The following is a 21,273-nucleotide window of genomic DNA, read 5'->3' as shown; positions in this document are numbered from 1 at the left end:
GAGTCTATCTTCGCATTCTTTTATTCTGTTGCGTATACTTTCTATGGAGTGTTTAATCTCCTGGATATCTGTTTGAATCTGTTTTATGGATTCTATTTCTTTCCTATGTTGGGCGTTTATTGTTTCCATTTCTTACTTATCCTGGGCCTTCATGGCTTTTATCATGGTCCTGAGCTCATCTATTTTTTTGTCAGTTTCTGCTCTAGAGTCAGGAATCGTGACTTCCGTTTTGCTCACTATCTCTATGGTTATCTGGGAAATTATTTCTGTTTTAAATTTTTCTAGAGCCCGATTGATCAATTTTGTTAGTTTTGTTACTTCCTGTGCTTTGAGTTCAGGGTGTCCTGGTGGTTCACTATTAGCCTTTTCATCCTCATTTACCCTACTGTTTGCCATTGGTGAACTGGAAGTCTGTCCTTGTGTCTTGCTTAAGTGTTTTCTCATTTTAATTTTTGTTGTCGGACTGTCCTTGGTTTAATCTCTGTTATCACCCAAATCTTCCTGATATAGTTGCGCCCTAGCTTCTGTGTCTCTAACGACCCACAGACATTCTCATCTTTATAACATCAGAGAAAACAGCTCATCAAATCAACCGCAATGCTTTACCCCAACTGATACAGTCAGCAACACATTAAGATCAAGCACAACTTGGACACTGACCACCTGTGGTAGTCACTAGTCTATCACCCTTAAATCATTTGAATTAAATTGAAATCAAGAAACAGTCCAGAACATGTCTGCAGTGAACAAAATTTCAATATAGTGTATTTACCATTTAATGGCTCAGACAGAGCGATGATGCAAGACCCCTGATCTCAGTTAGCTGATGGCTGAACCCCCTGATGCTGACTGACCTCAGGCTGCAAGGCCCAGATTGAGTTCCCCAACCTTCTGAATGGTTGAACTCCACAACCTTCTATTACAGGTTTCCCACACCCTTTCTTTAAAGATGTTCAAAGTTGGGAACTCAGAAAAATACCCTTGATGACCACCTCTGCCTCTGCAGTCCAAAGACTGGCACAGTCAGGAGGTCTGAGAGTGCATGGGGGGAGCCTTATGGGGGTTCAGGGGCACCTGCGCAGCTACCTCTCCGCACTTGAGCAATGGTGGCTGGGTCGGGAGCAAGTGTGGCTCTCCTTCCTGTGGTGGATCTGGGCCCAGGCTACCTCCCGGCACTTGAGCGATGGCGGCTGGGTCGGGAGCAGGCCAAAATTGTTGTATATTTCCTGTTATAAAAATTAATGAAAATATATGCATTTTTGTCATCCTATATTTAAATAATTGGACTGGTAAGTGGTTAATATTATAAGGCTCTGAGTTTTGTTTAAATCTCGGTAACACAACATTCCTATTTTTATTAAACACTCAACCTGGTTGGGTTTAGCTTGGAAGTTCACACTGCCTTCTGGGGGGTTGTAGCTTCAGTCAGTGTCTCTTCCATCTTGAAGGACTTTGTGTGCCATTGGGATCTGTTTCATGTGTGTGCTCGCCAGTGCCTCTTGGGGTCTGGATGGTAGTCTTGAAGTTAAGTTCTCAAGTCTATAGCTTGCTATTTTGGGATATATCCACCCATGTGCAACTTGAGGGTGAACACAGGGGATGATCAGCCACTTGATGGGGTTTTTTCCTGAGTTCCTCTTCTCTGTGCTCTCCTCAGTGTGCTGCCTGATTCCCTAGTGCTTCCCCTTTCAGTCATCCAGCCAGAAAGCTAAGAGCTTTATTTAAACTTGCATATGTTACTTCATCTGGAGCTAAGTGATGAGAGAATAGAGCGGGGAATGCTGTAAGGTTTTGCCTTTTTCTTTTAGGATCACAAGCACCCTGATCAAAGAGGAAGGTTTCCTTATTTCAGAGCATTAGGTTCCTGTGGGTCTCTGCTTCTTCTGTGGCTTCATGATGGGACTGTGTGGAGAGTATGAAGAAAACTTGAAGAAAAATGGATTTTCGCCATTCTCCTTGTTAGGGTATCCCTTTGTCACTCCTTGAGCTAAACCTAGAAGGCTTTTCCTGGAGCTGTGTTTACCTACACCAATATTTCGCTTTTAGAGTTTCCGGGAGTGGTCCATTCTGGTGGATATTGGAGAAATAATAAAAGATAAATTCGTTGTTGATTCAGGGCTGTGATTCTTCTTTCTTACTCACCTATTTACTTTCCAGAGTCTTCAATAACTGATCTATGCATTCTGTCCATTTTTAAAATTTTAATTAATTAATTTTTTGGTTTTTTGAGACATGGTCTCACTGTGTACTTGAGACTGAACTGGAACTCACTATGTAGCCCAGGCTGGTCTCGAACTCACAGCGATCCTCCTCCCTCAGCCTCCCAACTGCTGGGATTACAGGCATGCGCCACCATGCCCAGCTTCTGTCCATTTTTAGTAGCTTGCATTCAGTGGGAGATGATACAGGAGGGAATGTGTTTACTCATCTTACTTGGGACCAGAACTTTCAATTCTCATTTTGAGTCTACGGCCATACCACCCTAATGCACCTGATCGTGTCAGTTCTCTTTTTGACCCTTGTTTATGCTAGTCAGAGGCATACTCTGCAAGTTTAGTCCTTTGAACTTTCTTCATGGTCCATTTAAGGTCTATTTTAGTAGCAAATGTGCTTGAAAAGGACATGCATATTGCATTTGTTGGGTACAGTTAAATCATTAGGTCAGGTTCGTCATGTTCTTCATTTTTGCTGATTCTGTCATGTACCTGAGAAAGGTGTGTTAAGAATCTGAAACTGTTGTTCAGATTTATGTATTTTTCCTTTAGCTCTGTGCACTTCATTGGGGGTGTGTGTGTGTGTGTGTGTGTGTGTGTATGTATTTGTTTCTGGGGACTGAACCCAAGACTGTTTGTGTGGTAAGTGAGCACTCTACTACTGAACACCCTCTTTTGCTTTTTATGTATTGAAAATTTGTTGTTAGTATATACACTTTCAGGATTATTCTTGATGTGCTCAACTCTTTATCATTATGAATTGGCCCTCTATACTGTTGTTCATATTCTTTGTTCAGAAATGCATTTTGATGTTAATATAGCAATGTCAGCTTTCTTATAACTTACAATGTTTTACAATTTTTCTCATAATATTTTGTTTTTTTATGTTTAGATCCTGTCTTGTCACTGAGGCACAATACCTGACATCCGCAATTCTATGGAGGAAAGGTTTATTTCAGCTCATAGGTTGTAGAGGTTTCAGTCCATGGTTGGCTGGCTTTGAGACCTGGCAGAAGAGAAACAGTTCATGGCCGGAAGCAGAGAGTATCAAGGGAAGATGAGAGACAGACCCTTCCAGGCCACACCCCCAGTGACCCTCCCCTTTCTAACATCACCCCCATGAATCATTCACCTCCCAAAAGCTCCACCTGTCAGTGAAGGTGGGGGGCATTCAAAAATAGACCATACCAGATACTGTTCTTTGGTGAAGTGTAAATTTCTTCTTGTAACCCCTGATCAAGTTTATGGACAGTTGGAATACCAGTGGCACGACTCACATGCTTTCTGGGCAGCCTGTTTAACTTGAGGGACTGTAGTATGGCTACAGCTTCATCACCCATAGAATGGAGACCCTGGGGGACTCAAGCATATGAAGAAGTTCTGAATTACCAATCTCTAAGAACATGCCAGTGATTTTACCTACAAGAGTACAATGTGTGGCATGAGTAAGTAGAAATAGTCATTCACCTAGCATTTGCTTTTGGCCTTTAGTGGAGGTAGACATCAACATGGAAGCAGTTGGGGTTCTTGATCTTGTACATGAACCACAGTCTGTTGCATGGGAACCAGGGGTCTGTGCATTATGATGTTGCGCAGGATTGTAGACTCCCACAGCATATTTATACCATGGAATGGTGTGGGCAGCAGAGTAGCAGCAGTAGCAGCAGCTGTAGGATGTGGACCCATTGTCTGTGTTCATGTGCTTTAAACATGTCCTGTCGACATACTCATGGCCTCATAATAATAAATGGTGGCCCAGAAAAGCTGGCAGATAGCACAGGGCATATTGGAAGTAGTTTGATGGCTACAGTTCTACCATTCATTTCTGTAACTGTTTTAGTGACTGCTTCTGGGGAGGAGAAACAAAAAACCAAACCCATTTCTGGGGAACCACCCTCAATTATAACTTTTGCACTACTGATTACACCAAATAGAGAAAACTCCAGAGACATCATTCAGCAAGATTATTCAGGTGAAGTTTAGCACTTCAATATCTGGTAATTCCATTTTGTTTAATCTGTTCAAATCTGCTTGAATTGTGCCTGATGTTATACTTTTTTCTGAGTTTCAGCAATGAAAACCTTGTATTCCATGGAGCCCATCTTCCTTCATTACATCCACAGCTTGCTTCCTTCCTTCCTTTCTTTCTTTCTTTCTTTCTTTCTTTCTTTCTTTCTTTCTTTCTTTCTCTTCCTTTCCTCTTCCTTTCCTCTTCCTCCTTCTCTTCTCCCCTTTCTCCCTTCCATCCTCTTCTCTTCTCTCCCCTCCCCCTCCCCCTCCCCAGGATCTTGCTATGTAGCTCAGGCTGACCTTGAACTCACCTTGAATCCAGGCTGGCCTAGAAGTCAGTGATCCTCTTGCCCCACCCTCCCGAATGCTGGGACTACAGGTGTGTCCCATCACACCTGGTAACGACAGCTTTCTATGAGTCGTTGTACCTCGAAAGCTTACAAATTCAAATCCTTTGGGTTTGTACTTTCATCAGTCTTTATTTTTATTTTTTCTGTTTTTCTTGAAACAGGGTCTGTTATAGTTCAAGCAGTCCTTGAATTCACTATGTAGACCAGGCTGTCCTCAAACTCAAAGCAACCCTCCTGCCTCAGCCTCCCAACTGCTGGGATTACAGGTGTGTGCCACCAGGCCTGGCTTTACTTTCACTCTTAAGGCAGATCCAGACTTGCCAAAGAGATCCTTTTCAGGGATTTTTTTTTTGGGGGGGGTTCTTTTCAAAATAAAAAAAAATTGTTGTTAGTACATGTTTGCAGTACCTGACGATTACGTAGGGAGGTAGGGCATGCACATTTAACACATCTTCATTCTTCTTGTGTTCCCTTCCCCTCGAAGAGACCCTTAAGGCACTCACCATCCATGGCTCTCCAAAACTCTCCATGTCCATTTTGAGACATAGAGAACTTTTTCACTTTAGCTCCAGGTTGTGCTGTTGGTTCTTTAAATTGTTAGATAAATGCTCTACAATCATTTAGAAGCATCCTACTCATTTCTTCAGTAGATCCTTTAGCTGCTTTCTGTGTCTCAAAATGTACAAATCTGTAATGTTTTCATCTGCGAGCCTGCTTGCGGAACAAGGTTCAGGGGCCGGGACTGGGAGGGCAAGGCGTGGAATCACCAGGCCAACTCCAGGGAGGTTTCTGGAAGCTTCCGCCTTATTTAGGAAATGCACAGGCTTATGTAGGGTAAGGCAGGGGTGGAGCCAGGGTGGCACTGCTGGGTTGCTATTGGCTAGGATAAGGCAGGGGTGGAGCTAGGGTGGAGTCGGGATATTTGGCACATCGTTATTGGCCACGTTAGTTTTTGGATTGTATGTTTTTAGGGGCTGAGGCAATGGAGTCAGGACTTTAGAGGTTCTTGAGAGGAATAGTTTATCTTTCTAAGGTCAGATCTCTACACACCCGAGGGGGCTGATTATTCCAGTCCTAATAGGCCTCGGAGTTTTCTCATGAGAGATGGGTGCAGAGCTCCTCCTGACTCAGCCAGACATTAACCTGATTCTCACCGTAGCCCTTACAACCATTTTCATCATAAACCAATTTAGGTGAAAAGATGTTACTAAAAACAGCAAATGTAGTTGGATGTAGTGATGCACATCTGTAGTCCCAGAACTGGAGAGGCTGAGGCAGGATTCTCACCACAAATCCAAGGCCATCCTGTATTGCACTACATAGTGAGACCCCCCCCCATCTCAAAAAAATAAAAATAAAATAAAAACAGAAAATATATCACAGTGCATTCTCAGAGAGTTTGTCTAAATTTTTTCTTGATGTTGGGGATGGAACACAGGACCTTGCCACTGAGCTAAATCCCGGGCTCCAAATGTTTAACGAGTATGTTACCTACTTCACTTTGCGAAGTGAAGGGTCATGCTGAGGCCACAGTGAGTACTGGCTTGCTCTTTATAATCAAAATTCATAGTATCCTGTGGTTGTTGGAAATTCATATACACGTAACCCAAAAGCCCACGGTCACCAGCAGATTGGGTTGGAGAAGATAGGCCCCATGGGGCTGAACTTGTGGTCATGCCAGGGAGCAGTTCCCATAGAGAGTGAGGCCCTGGGGTAACTGGGGTACTGGGGTTCATCTTGGTCTGTGGTGTGCAGGGCCACAGGGCAGGCTGGTTTGTATTGGGGGGAGACCAGTGCAGAGGAACAAAAATCACCTGGAATCTAATTGACAGATGGGGGGGGTTGGTCTTGGAACTGGGTTGGTCTCTACTGTTTCATTGGGTTTGTTTCTAAAAGAAGAAAAAAAAATCTCTTCAGGTGAAGATGTAGCTTTCTTGTACTTTTGTTTTTTTTTTGTTTTTTTGGTACCAGGGATCAAACTCAGGACCTTCTGCTTGTGAGTGAGGCAGGTGGTGGCACCACTGACCTAAATCCCTGGCCCACATTTTTTTTTTTTTTGGAGACAAAGTCTCTAGTCCAAGCTGGCCTCGAACTCTCAGCAATCCTCCTGCCTCAGCTTCCTGAGTGCTGAGATTACAGGCATATGCCACTGTGCCTCCCTTCTTAAAAGTTTTTGAGAGGGTTTTTAATTTTAAAATTATAAGTGTATTCTGATTCGCATAATTCTGCACTTCATCACTGATACTTGAAGAGAGTCATAATATATTTTTAACTCAGTATAATTTATCATTTCAACGTATATCCAATAAAATTATTGATAAATTGTACTTTTTTTAAAAAGTTGTCTTTCAAATTCAATAGGTATGTATGTATGTATGTATGTATGTATTTATTTGGTACCAGGGATCAAACTCGGAACCTTGCACTTGCAAGGTAGGCGGTGGCACCACTGAGCTACATCTCTGGCCCTTCAGTGGGTATTTTACAGTTATAACACTTCTCACTTTGGACCAGCCATTGTTTGAGTGCTCACTGTATTGGGCAGTGTAGGTTTGGATAGTGTATAGTGTAGTGTAATTATTGATATGGTTAAGTTTAAACCCATCATTTTGCTGTTTCTTTCTATTTGCCCCATCTATTTTTTAAAAAATTTTGGCTAATATTTTGAATTATTATTTTTGTTTGTTTTTTAAGACAGGGTCTTGATATCTAATTCAAGCTGGCCTTGAACTCACTGTAGTCCAGGCTGGTCTTAAACTCATGGCCGTCCTCCTGCCTCAGTCTCCTAAATGCTGGGATTACAGGCATGGATTACTTTTTACAATTCCTTTTTATCTCTTTTGCTTACCAGGTATTTTTGTTTTGTTTTTGGGAGTTTACCATATATATGTCTTAGTTGCTTTCCTGTTATTGGAACAAAATGCCTGATGCCTACAATTTAAAGGAAAAGAGATTTGATTTTTATTTTGGCTTTCATTTTCGTTGCTTAGTTTTCTGACTCAAAGGTATGGTGGCGGGGCCAGAAGAAGAAGTGCTCATCACATCAGGGTAGCCAAGGAGGAGCTGCGGAGAGAGACACTGTCTCAGGCCATGCTTCCCTCCAGGCCCTGCCTCCTCAGAGCACATCCAGCTGAGAGTGCATCAGTACGCTGATGACCTTGAGCGCTATGCTCCCCTGACCTGGTCACCTTCCAGAAGCCCTGCTCTGAACACATGAGCTTGGGGCATCCCTCTAGATCTACATCAGAACAGTATGCATTTTAAAAGATCAACTGTGGTGAAATTTACATGACAAAATTACTTTTTTTGGGAGGGTGGATGAGGCACAGGGTCTCACTGTGTAGCCCAGGCTGGCCTTGAGCTCATGGCAGTTCTCCTGCCTCAGCCCCCCAAATGCTGGGATTATATAGGTGTGTGCCACCATGCCTTACAAAATTGCTATTTTAAAGTGAATAGTTCTATGGTATTGAGTGCATTCACAGTATTATACAACTACTATTTCTGTCTAGTTTCAGAACATTTCTATCATTACACAAAACCTCCCAAGAATTAATTTCCCTCCCTCCCTTCCTCCCTTCCTTCAGCAGTCACCAATCTACATTCTGCTTCTATGGCTTTACCTGTTCTAAATATTTATCAAACCATAAAGTATGTGACCTTTGTATCTGACTTCTTTTACTTAGCATATATGTGTATGTGTGTGCATATATATATATTTTGTTTGTTTGTTTTGTTTTGTTTTGTACCAGAGCTTGAACTTGACCTTGTGCTTGTAAGGCAGGTGGCGGCACCACTGAACTAAATCCCCAGTCCATGATAATCATTTTGGTTCATCATGTTGTAGCATGTATCAGTACTTGGTTTTTATAGCTAAATAACATTTCATTGTGTATGTACCAAAATTTGATCATTCATCCATCCATTAGTAGTAAATATTTGTGCTCTTTGCAACTTTTGGCTGTTTGGAATAATGCTGTTATGAGCATATGTGTTCATATGTTCTGGCTCCAAGGCAGAAGAGGTATTTGAATACTTCTCTTTTTTCTTCTTCTTGCTTTGCTTCTCTTCTCTTCACAATACTGAATATTGAATCAAGGCCTCATCACTGATCGATAGCTCCATCCCATTGTTTTATTTTAAGACCAGTTCTCCCTACATTGCTAAATGGCCCAGGCTGGACTGAAACTTACAATCCTCCTCCTGCTTCATCCTGCCAGTGCTGGGATTATAGGCATGTGTCAACACACCCAGTTACTATTTTTAATTGTTTGGGTATATTGCTTGGTATGGTAGTTTTTTCTTTCACTTTTTGAGGAACTGCTGAACTGTTTTCCACATTGTAAACTTGTTCTTTGTTGTTTTTTTTTTTTTGGTGTTTTGAGAGTGGCTATGTAGTTCAGGCTGGCCTTGAACTCACTACATAGTCCATATGGACCTTGACGTGGCTGTGATGCTCCTGCCTCAGCCTCCTGAGTCTGAGATTACTGGTTTGTGCCTCCATGCCTGGCAGTTGTGAACGGTTTTGTTATCCTACCAGAAATGCACAGGGCTCTAGTTTTTCTATATTCTTGACAATATTTGTTGTAGATTTCTTTTGTAGTTCGGTGAAGAACTCCTTTTAGTATATCTGGAGCTCCTGGCATGCTTCTCTTCTTACATATCTGAATGGCTCTCTTCTTTAGGTTTTCATTTTTAAAAATTGTCATCCTAGTAGACGTGAAGGGTACCTTTTGATCTTGATTTCATTTTTCCAGTGACTGATGATATAGAGCACTCTTATCTGCTTGGTGTTGATTTGTATATCCTCTTTAGAGAAATATCTATTCAAGTCCTTTGCCCATTTAAAAATTAGGTGGTTTTGTTATCAGGTAGCCTTCTAAAAGTGGCTTGCCAACTAAATGTTACTGGTTTCTGGGTTGTTCTCCTCTCCCTCTAGAGTTAGATTCCAGGTTTTCCTCGTATCCAACAGAGAATTGGATGAAACGAGAAAAAAATCAGTAGCAAAATTTATTCAAGAAAGTAAAACTGAAGAGTGGGGGAGAAACTGGCTCTGCAGAGCATGCTTGGGACAAGAAACAGAAAAAGGATGAAAGCAAAATTAAAAGTACACACTAGATGGGCGTGGTGGCGCACACCTGTAATTCCAGCACTCAGGAGGCTGAGGCAGGAGGAAGGATTGCTGGGAGTTTGAGAGTTTGAGACCAGCCTGGGCTACAGAGTGAGTTCCAAGGCAGTCTCAACCACACAGTGAGACCCTGTCTCAAAAAACAAAACAAAACAAAAAAAACAACACTCTCTTTCTGGGAAATGCAGCATGGGCTATCACAGAAAGTAACTATAGCAAGCTCTTCATGGCATCATTGTATTCTTTTATGCTGTCCAAATCTCTAGGAAACCCATAGACTTCTATATCCAGGCAGTACTGGGATCCCATGTATCAGGCTGATGTCAAGTGTAGGCTGTCTTGAAACCTGCTTGGGTTCTTCAAGAAGTCCATGTGCAGATCTTTGGGAACTGTTCCATACCTGTGTCTGGGATCTTGTAATTGACTGTTTACTCCCACTATCCCATCCAGCCTTGCTACACCCTAATCTCCTATCTCAGTTTGTCCTTGTTATTTTTTCTTTTCTTTTTTACCACTCATGGTGTGAATTTATTAACATATATGTAGAAAGTAGTTGTAATGAAAAAGATGACGTTCCAGTGAAAAAATTGTATTTCCAAGGCAAAAATTTTAGAAGTCTCATGGAGATAATCCTTAACATTGAAAGTACAATAGATAAATTGTTAGTAGCTGATCTAAACTTAGAACAGTTCAGCAAAGCATAGAAAAGGTTTGTAGAGATTCCTGAGGCCATGGCTGGATGATTTTCATCAGCTACAAAAGTTTTGTTTTGTTTTTTTTGAGATGGGATCTTGCTGTGATGCCCAGGCTGGTCTTAAACTCCCAGGCTCCAGCAACCTTCTCACCTCAGCCTTCAGAGTGCTCGGACAGTGTGCCCAAGGTCTTTGTTGTGCAGCCTAAGGGATCAACTTTTGTTTTATTGTGGTGCTGGGGATCAAACTGAGGGCCTCATGTAGCTATATCCCCAGCCCAAAAGTTCTTATATTTTGTGTGATATGACTTGAAAAATAATATACATCAGTATATATCTTTAGTTTATCACAGTCTTTCTTGACATTTGATTTTGTGTATATTGCATTTTCACTTTTTACTTCTGCTTCTTTTTATTGCTGTCTTATGTTTTATTTCTTCACATATTATGAATGCCATAATCCATTCATATTTTTGTTTAAATTGGTTAATGATTTTATAAGGAAATTATAAAATGAGAATTCTTTAAAATATTTGCCCATGTTTATATTTTTGGCGCTGTTCATATTCTTTTTTTTTTTTTTTTTTTTTTTTTTTTTTTGGTACCAGTGATGGAACTTGGGTCCTTGCACTTACGAGGCAGGCAGCAGACTTAAAATTCTTGTGTAGATTGTGTCTATTACTTTTTTTTTTTTTGAGACAGGGTCTCACTATGTAGTTGAGACTGACCTGGAACTCACTATTGTAGCTCAGGCTCGTCTCGAACTCCCAGCAATCCTCCTGCCTCAGCCTCCCGAGTAGTGGGATTACAGGTGTGCACCACCACACTCAGCTATTACTAGTTTTGAAGTATATTTGGAAATACATTTTCTTGAAAAACATTTTCTGCTTCCCCACACTCCCCGCTGGGTTTTCTTTGTAGGGCACCAGTTATGTATATATTGGTCTACTTGATAATTTCCCATATGTTGTTGAGGCTTTATTCAAATTTTTTCTTTGCTTTTTTTCTTAGTGTTGCATTTTGTATTCTCATTTCTGCAAGTTCTTTGTTCTTTTCTTCTGTGGTCTCCTATGTCATGTAATTATCATTTCAGATACTGTACTTTTCTTTCTGGAACTTTTATATTCTTTGTATCTTACATATAGCAATTTTAAGGTTTTGGTCTGCCAGTTTTAGCTTTCTTTTTTTTGTTTTGTTTGTTTGTTTGTTTGTTTGTTTGTTTTTTTGAGACAGGGTTTCGCTATGTAGTTGAGACTGTCCTGGAACTCACTATGTAGCCCATGCTGGTCTCGAACTCACAGCAACCCTCCTGCCTCAGCCTCCTGAGTGCTGGGATTACAGGCATACACCACCATGCCCGGCAGCTTTTTTTTTTTTTTAACTAGTCTATTTCTAGTAACTGATTCTTCCTAGTTGTAGATCATATTTTATTTGTCTGTAATTTTAGAGTTTTAGACATTGTAAATTTATTTATTGAATATTTAATAGTCTTTTTTCTTTTTCTTTTATTGTTTAGACAAGGTTTTGCTATGTAGTTCAGGCTGGCCTTGAACTTACTGTTTAGTGCAGACTGGCCTTGAACTAGCAGCAATCCTCCTGCCTCAGCCTCCTAAGTGCTGGGATTATAAGCATATGCCACCATGCCCAGCTGGCAGTTAGGCTTCTTGAAGATCAATTTTATGCTGTTGTGGTTATTTATTGTTTGTTTGTTTGTTTGTTTTTGATGGAACTGGGCATTGAACCCAGGGATTTAACATTGGGCTGTATCCCCAGCTCTTTTTATTGTTTTATTTTGAGACACAGTATTGCTAAATTGCACAGGCTAGGCTCAAATTTGAGATCCTTATATGCCACCAAATCCAGCTTACTGTGGCAGATTTTAAAATATATTAGGATAAGTAGCCCTCATTCTAGTATAGTTTATCACTGTAAGTGACTTGTGAGCTTTCTGGGGCTTCTACTGAATTTCCCAAGTGTTCACTTAGGCTTCTTTGTGCAATCTGGCTGATAGACCAAAGAAGTCCCCCAAGTCTGTGTGATTTGTATTTGTTGGGCTTACAGCTCAGTCATAGTCCTTTGCTTGGTATTGCAGAATTTTACTGTGTGCAAACAGAACTTGGCATTCAAGCATTTGTTTTTTGTTTTTGTTGTTTGGTACTGGGGATTGAACTCGGGACCTCGTGCCTGCAAGGCAGGTGGCAGAACTAGTGAGCTAAATCTCCCAGCCCTGTTTTTGATAAGGTCTTGCTTTGTAGTTCAGGCTGACCTTGAACTCACTGTGTTGGCCAGGCTTGCCTGGAACTTGCAGTGTTATCCTCCTGCCTCAACCTCCCAAGTGCGGGGATCACTAGTGTGTATACCACGCCTGGAAATTCAGATACCTGGAACCTTTTTTTGCATAATTCATTCTCCGGTATTACTCCTCACCCATTCTAGTATCTTTAGCCTCCATCAGTTAAGCTCTGTTTCCTCTAGCAGTCCTGTTGTGCCTGGGGTCCCTCTTTCTTGTTACAGACTAGAAGGCACTTCGAGGTAGAAGGCTATGACAATTTCAAAGAACAGTTTCAAGGGTCACCTCATTTTTATGTCCTGTCCACCAGGGATTATGTGGGGTTGTTTGTTGTTAAAATATATGCCTCACACATACTATCTTATGTTGGAGGAAAAGTTTGATAACCAGTTAGTTTCCTGTGGTAGAAAGTAAAGTCTAGTCGTGGTTTTTGTTTGTTTGTTTGTTTGTTTTTTTACTGAGTTTCTATTTTATTTAAATTTAATGTACTAGGCCAGGCAGGGTGGCACATGTCTGTAATCCAGAACTCAGGAGACTAAGGCAAGAGGATCCCCATGAATTGGAGGCCAGTCTGCGTTACATTGTAAGTTCAGGGCCAGCCTGCACTGCATAGTGAGATCCTGCCTCAAAAAAACAACTAGCTAAACAATTTTTTTTTTTTTTTTTTTTAAAGGGCTAGAGATTTAGCTCAGCAGTGCCATGCCTGCTTGGCAAGTGCAAGGTTCTGAGTCCGATTCCCAGGGTCAAAAAAACCCCCAAAAAACAGTTTTTTGAGACAGATTGTTGCTTGAACTTACTATGTAGCCTAGGCTGGCCTTGAACTCAAGGCAAACCTCCTGCCTCATGAGGCTCCCAAGTGCTGGGCCTCCATGGGCATGGGCCGCCATAACCTACCAATAATAAATTTAGTGTACTGGAAGCCCTTCCTTTGTTTGTATAGTTCCAATATACACAATTTTTAGTTACCATGTTTTAGTTAAATAATAGTAGTCCCTCAACTATATGGTTCAAATTTCATTACCATAGAATGTTATCTTTGAGCAGCTATATAAAGTATAAGCTTCTTTGTGAGTTCAGTAAGTCACTCTAGCAAAAACAGCTGCGCATCATGGTCATCTGTTAGGAACTTTATGCCTAGACAAGGAAGTGTTTAGTTGTGTTGTCTCCTTTCAATGTTAAAGCTGGAGTGATACTTACAAAACCAGATAAGGAAGTTGGCCAATAGAGAGGAAACAAATCACACAAAATAGTAACACTTGAATTGAAATTTGAGCGAAAGGTAAGTGCAGTTAAAGAAGTCAAAGCAGACCTTAGTAACCTTGACACTTGATAGACTTCTAGATATGCATCAGGAGGACTTGACAGAAGCTAATTAATTAGTTAAATGAGTGCCCCCCCATGTGAAGGTCTTTTGTTTTTTGTGTTTTGGGTTTTTTGTTTGTTTGTTTGTTTGTTTTTTTTGAGACAGGGTCTCACTATATGGTTGAGACTGACCTGGAACTCACTATGTAGCCGAGGCTGGTCTCTCACAGCAATCCTCCTGCCTCAGCTTCCCGAGTGCTAGGATTACAGGTGTGTGCCACCATGCCTGGCTCAATTTAATCTTTTCTTAAACCAATCTAATGAACTCTTAATTTCAACTTTTGTAAATTTTTCCGATTATAGGATTTTCATTTTATGTATTTTAAAATATAGATTCCAGTTTTCTGGTAGAATAAAATCAATTTTCTTGAATATTTTAAACACAAATTTTTGACAGCCTGTGTCTTAATTTTGAGATGTATGATCACTTCAGGGACTGTGTTTTTCTCCTTTAAAAAGTTGCATTAATATATGCATAGCATAAAATTTATCCTTTTAACCTTACCTTAGTGTACAGTTCATTAGTTTAGCTACATTCACACAATCATGCAATCAGTCTCCAGAACCTTGTTTGCAAAGTTAAACCCCACACCCATTAAGCAGCAACTCTTCATTCCCTGCTTCTTTCCTCCTCCTGAGAGTTATGATTCTACTTTCTGAATCTGACTACTCTAGGTAACTTTATATGAGTACAGCCATACAGTATTTATCTCTTCATGGCTGGCATAATTTCACTCAGAATAATGTTCTCAAGTTTATCCATAATGGCCTTCATAGTGAAAGGATCTTTTCCAGAATCACATTTTATATTTGGTTGTTACTTCTTTTTAGTCTCTTTCAGTCTGAGACAGTTCTTGAGTCTTTCCTTGGACTTTAATGACATTGATGGCTTTGAAATTTGCAGGCTACATATTTTGTAGATTGTTTTAAAAATTAGGGTGCTGAAATCAAATCTATGGCCTTACCTATATGAAACACATGCTGTACCACTGAGCTATACCACAGCCCCTGGAGAATGTTTTTGAGTATGGATTCTTCTGATATTTTCTCATGATTAGATCCAGGTTATGTGTCTTTGACAGGAGTATTAGAGATTATCCTGTATTCTTCCTATATGCTGTCAGGTGACACAGGGTTTTAATTTGCCACGTTAATTCTGATATTAATGTTGATCACTTGATTGAAATATCAGCCAGGAGATTTTTCATTTTGTAGATGGTATTTGATTGTTTAAGTATTCTATACTCATCAAACTTGCAATTTATTTTTATGTCATTAACGGAGTTATAAGTTTCTTTTTTATTCAGTGATTTATCATAGTATCATACTATTAACACAGATTTAATGGTTTATAAAAGAACAATCAAGAAAATAAGAGAAAAATGTTCATCTCAAGGTGTTTCTCTGCTGTCACTGGTAGATGGAGTGGCACACAGAACCCAGATCCGTCTTGATTAATCCCATGAAGACAGTTGTAGATTTACGACAGGGTAGTGGATAATCCCAGCAAATTTATACCTTTAGTTCCACTGAAGTTCAGGCTGGTTTCTGGTTGTAAGTCTGGAACCCGTTTTGTTCAATCTGTAACACTCTGCGTGCCTCCAGCCTGCTTGAACTTGACTCCTTGACCTCCTGCCTGAACTCAATTCTGTCCACCTCACCCTGACACTGAAATCTACTAGATGGAGTAAGTCCATAGCTGCTCTGAGTTTGGGCTCATTTGGGCCCTCTCCAATATGGCTACCACCTAATAATCCTCATCACTCTAGGTGGCATCTGAATCCAAGTAACTCACCAGCCACTGCCGTCTGCTGTCTGCTGTGTCTACTGCTCTGTCCCACTGGAGCGTTTCGTGGAGGGTCTGGAGTCCCCAGTAGTCACTCTGTGTCTGTAGGTTTGAGACATTCTTCCACACAGTGAGTCAGGGCTCAAGGAGAAAGCTCTGCTTGCCACCTCCTTCTACAGTGAGGTCTTTCTTCACTCTCTCCATGGGCTTCAATTCTTTCTTCAGATCCTTCTGGGGTCCCAGGGACCCACTTTCCTCTTCCTTCTCTTCCTTACATTGCTGTATTCTAGCATCTGGACACCAAATCTCAGGGAAGTTGTTTTTCTGCTGCTCTCCACTTTGCCATCTTCCTGGAAGTCCAGGAGGGTCACTAAACCAGTCTTGACAGCAGTGACTTTAGTGAAACCTTATCACAACAACAACAACTTCTAAGGACCTGAAATCCTAAATGTGTAAGCCTTGGAGATTAACAAATGGTCATCTTGTACCACCCGGTTGAACTGAATCAGCGTGTTTGGGCATGGAGGATCCACCTGAGAATTGTTGCCAACAGCATAAAAAGGGAACTGGAGGGGAAGATCGTGGGCTGTTGATTTTCTAGGAGAAGCTTGCTGCAGAAAGTTTTCTTGCTGTGAACTAGGCTGTTCTCAGAGGAGGAGGAGCTTGGGTCTGCGTGTCACTGGAAAAGGCTGCTGTTCTCATCAGGGGAATTCGCTTTTCACCTTGAGCATCACCTTCTGGCTCCAGTGTGGATCCCTCAGCCTGGTGGTACAAATCCCGCTGGCCCAGGTTTTCTGGCTTCCACTGCAGGCCTTTGTGCCTTCCTGGTGCAGATCCTTAATACGGACAATTATGAGGCATTGCCGTGGGCTCTAGGCCACTGGCTGGACTTGTGGGACACTGCCTTGGACTCTGGGTCTTTAGCTGGACTTGGGTGGGAAACTGCTGGGATCCAGGCCCTCGGCTGGATTCTTTGGCCCTCTAGTGTGTGGCTGATGTCTTACACTCCTCCATATTTGACTTTTTGGGTAAATATCATTTAAAAACCCTGTAAATTATATACCCTATATTAAATGTATTCCCTTGACAAAATCCTGACTACAACTTGAGCATCAGTGTGGTGCCACTCCAGGGAAATTTCACACCTGGCCTCATCTGATGGGTTGGAATCAGCATGGCAGCACCCTAAAAATGCAGTGTGAAATTACCTTCAGGTTGTGTGCACCAGGCATATGTGAAATTTTGTATTTAGACTTTTGAGGACCCATTGTTAAGACATTTCATATATGTCTTATATATGTGTATCAAATGCCAAAAACCTGAAACACTTCTCATACACTTTAAATGAGAAATACTTAAATACATAATGAATATTCAAACTATTTGATAGTAAATTCTTCCAAAATATATAGAAGAGTGAAAACTTCATAATCATTTGTACATTTTCAAGAACTCCAGTATTTCAGAGTGCTGTTTCCTAAATTAATAGCATGTTATAGCTTAACATAGTTTAGGCCTTAGAATTTTCTCAAATCTGCATTTCTTCCCAAATATACACATTTTTTCCTCCCCAACTTTATTGTGATATAATTGGCAAATAAAAACTGTATATATTTAACTGGGCATGGGTGGTGGTGCCTGCCTGTAATCCTAGTACTCTGGGAAGCTGAGGCAGGAGAACTACAAGTTTGGGTCCTGCCTAGGCAACTTAATGAGACCCTGTCTCAAAGTAAAAAATACAGAAAGATTAGAGATGTAGCTTGGCGTGAAGGCCCTTGGTTCAACCCCAGCTTCCCACAGAAAACCTTCCCTCTGTGTCTTAAATAGCTGAGGCCACAAGTAATGCTTCTGCACCAGGCTGTATTTCAGGTTTATACTGAAGCTTTTATGCTATTACTTTTACTCATTTGTCTACTCTCTACCCCACCTAGTTCAGTTAACTAGTGTCTCTTTGGGTGCCATTGTAGTTGTGTAGGTTCGACACTTTAGTGTTATTTCTGACTCTTTTCCTTATAGTCGTGGAATTCTGTTCATCCTTCTTTTGATGGACTTGTATTCTCCATGGCCATTAGTTTGATGTAGTCTTACTTTCTTTAGTTTCCCTGCTCATCTAGTACTCTTACACCATCTTTGGCTCCCCATTGATTTCTTTTTGCACTTTTGAGGATTGAACAAAGCCAGGGCCTTCATACTGAGCTGTGTCCCAGGGTACCCCCTCCAATGAGTCTTGCTGAGTTGCTGTGTAGCCCTGGCTATCCTTGAAATTTGTGATCCTTCTGACTCAGCCTTGCAGAGTGCCATGGTGTATGCCAGTACTCCCAGTGCTGTGGTAGGGTGAAGCAGAAAGATCACAAGATTGAGCCCAGCCTGGACTATGTAGGAAGAGCCTGTCTTAAAAAACTAAATAAATACATAAAGTATTTTTTTTTTTTAAAAATGAGTAACTCTATGACTTATAAAGTGCCATTTTTATGGTAACACTTTCCTAGATAGTATATCTAGTTTTTGGTCTCATCTTTGCCACTTGCTTGGTGCTCATCAACTTTTCATGAATTATTTACCCTCCCTTGGTCTCATCTTTTACTAAATGGTTGTATGTATCAATAACATAATGAGTTGTGATTTTTTATCCAACATCTACCTTCCAGTCTAGCTAGTCTCAGAAAACAACCACATTTATCAGTACCATCACTAGTCCATTGGCAAACAATGCTTCTGTCCCTTTCATGTGTAGTTTTTAGTGAACTCCCTCCATTAAGCATGCTTATTGAACATCTACAGTGATCACGTACTACAGATGAAAAAAAGAGACGTGAATCATTATTTTTGTTTATTTTACTTTTTGAGACAGGGTCTCGCTGTGTGTCCCATGCTGACCTCAAACCTCTTGGTGATCCTCCTGCCTCAGCTTTCACAGTTTTGGGATAATAAGCATGTGCATCACATCCAGTTAGCAAATAATTTTTGCCTCATAAATTTTTTCACTTATGTGTTTCCACTCTCGTCCTGAAAAATAAGCACATTATTCGTTGGTGGATAAATGTGTTGCTTTTATCATCTAAAGTTTATAATGGCTTCCCAGAACATTTTGAAATAGAAGGGACATTTGTGGAAACATATTTTGTAATGATGTCATTTTACTATTTGTTTTTCTGCTTTTTTTTTTTTTGCCTATGCAGATTTAAGAACTACTATTTTAGTTGTACCAGAACTTTGCGCAGTAAAATAAATAGATATAATCCTGTATGACAGGCAGGTTTAATTTTTGGAGTAAACTAAATACAGGTTGTTAAAAGTTGATAGTTGAATTTGTATGGGTAGCTTCTGGCTGCATGGCACAGTCTGTGGAATATTAGAGTTCTCTCAGCCAGATTTTTTTTTTTTTTTTTTTTGTACCAGGGTTTGAACTCAGGACCTTGTGCTTATGAGGCAGGCAGCAGCACCACTGAGCTAAATCCCCGGCAGCCAGATTTCTTTAAATTGATACAGTGATGAAAAAAAAATTCTGTTTCTTGGCTTGAGGATACATAAACTCTCAATGCAGCAATCTTTTTATTGTTGATTATTATAGCTTCTGTTACTACTAGAAGTTGACCCACGGGGACTTGAGTTGAGGAGATTTTGTCATTAAGCTTCTGTGGTAAATGCTGCGGCCAACCCCTTGCCTGTGGGCCTCTGAGTGAGGAGCACTGTAACCTAACTCCATGCAGCCCACTGTGGGAAAGAGGGGTTTTCAGTGCTCTGCGGAAGCAAATTTGTGCCATTCAACCTGATTGAAGCCCTTTGTTACAACACTTCAATCTTTTTCCTGATTTCTTTCAGTTAGTGGAAACATATTTAGGATGCCCTCCTTCAGTGTTTTATTTGTATAGTTTTTTTTCTTTTTTTTAAAGCTGGTGAACTTAGTAAAGTTAATTGGGTTGAAAACTTCAGTGGTAACAAATTATAGTTTTCAACTTTCTTTGATTTTGCACAGGAGAGTCAGTTGGAGTAGATTACGTAAAAAATGAGCTAAAGAAACAAATACGTGTTGTCCATGGCTGGCTTTATGTAAACTGGAGCCTTATCTGTGAACTAAACTTTGTTGTAGCTTTTATTGGGGGGAGGTTGAGGCAGGGTCTCACTATGTAGTTGAGACTGACCTGGAACTCACTATGTAGCCCAGGCTGTTCTTGAACTCAGCAATCCTCCTGCCTCAGCCTCCGGAGTGCTGTGATTACAGGCATGTGCCACCACGCCTGACTATTGTAGCTTTTGAAATTGCACAAGAGAACCATTTAAAAAGCAGGTCATTCACACCTTTTTAAAAAGACGGTTAATAAAAGTTAAATACTTAAATGTAAGAATGTTGTTGATCGCAGTTTATTTTAGACCCACCTCCCTTTTAATTTAATTAAAATGTTTTAGGGATGGGTAGGTATATACTCAGTGGTGGAGCATGTGGGAGACTATGGGTTTGATTCCAGCATCACCACTAATAATAATAATAGTAATAATGTTATAGAAAAATCCTAGGAATTTAAATGTAGTTTGTAAGGAGAAACAATAACAGCTTGAACTATGTGCTTTTCAGATAATTTAATGGCAAAGGCAAATTTTAAATGGTATCTTTTTTTAAAATTGAAGGACAGAAAAAAAAAAAAATCTTACATTTGTGTTAGAAACTGACCAAACAGAGTGGTTCCAGAATACATAGACTGCTTATGGGGATGGAAGCCAAAATGGCAGTCCTATCTACTCTTTTACGTATTGCCCAGATTTCCTTGGACTCCCCCTTACCCTTTCATTTAGAAAAACGCTCCTCATTGTGAAGGTACAGTAGAATGGAAAGAAGTAGAGTAAGAGTTACAACCTACTCTGTTTTGTATTTGTAATTTTTTTTCTTCAAAGATTTTAAGTAGAATTTACCAGTATGGATAAGATTAATTGTTACAGTACAAACCAATTTGAAAATTAGTTTTTAAATTAAGCCACATATATAAAACCTTATGGTAATGTGTAGATCTCACTATAGCCAAGTGCAGTAATCATACCCGCACCAGTTGTCTTGCAATAATCAGGAATGCATCCTCTGTGTGGTGTTTGGAAGTTAATGCTATTTTGGAAATCACACTGGTATGTTATGTGGCTTCCCTGGGTATATGCAGTTCATTATTGATCCTAATTTTATTTTGGAATTTTAGTTTAAGGGGTTGAAGTAAGCTCAAATTCTGAGTTAGAGAGTTGCTGGAAGACAGGGATGGATGGATGAATGAGAAACAGTATCAAAATGAATAATAGGAAGGATACTCAGATAATAATTCATCAAGTACACATGGCAAAAATGACACAGATTCTTAGTAAAAAGTGGAGGACACAAATCATTCATAAAAGGAATGCCTTAAAAACTTACCAAGGAGGGCTGGGGATTTAGCTCAGCGGTGCTGCCGCCTGCCTCAAAAGTGCA

The 21,273-nt window shown here is 40.4% G+C and overlaps 1 protein-coding gene across 5 annotated transcripts in view; it reads left to right on the top strand.

The window, feature by feature from the left end:
• Btrc (beta-transducin repeat containing E3 ubiquitin protein ligase) overlaps positions 1-21,273 on the top strand; it is a 184,102-nt gene that overhangs the window by 39,920 nt on the left and 122,909 nt on the right. The gene's annotated exons all lie outside the window — the stretch shown is intronic.

This window comes from Fukomys damarensis, unplaced genomic scaffold (genome assembly GCF_012274545.1).
Source record: "Fukomys damarensis isolate Sample0158 unplaced genomic scaffold, DMR_v1.0_HiC HiC_scaffold_8, whole genome shotgun sequence".
Lineage (NCBI taxonomy): Eukaryota > Metazoa > Chordata > Mammalia > Rodentia > Bathyergidae > Fukomys > Fukomys damarensis.
Note: the sequence above shows the minus strand (reverse complement) of the source record. Positions and strands in the feature narration are given on the sequence as shown.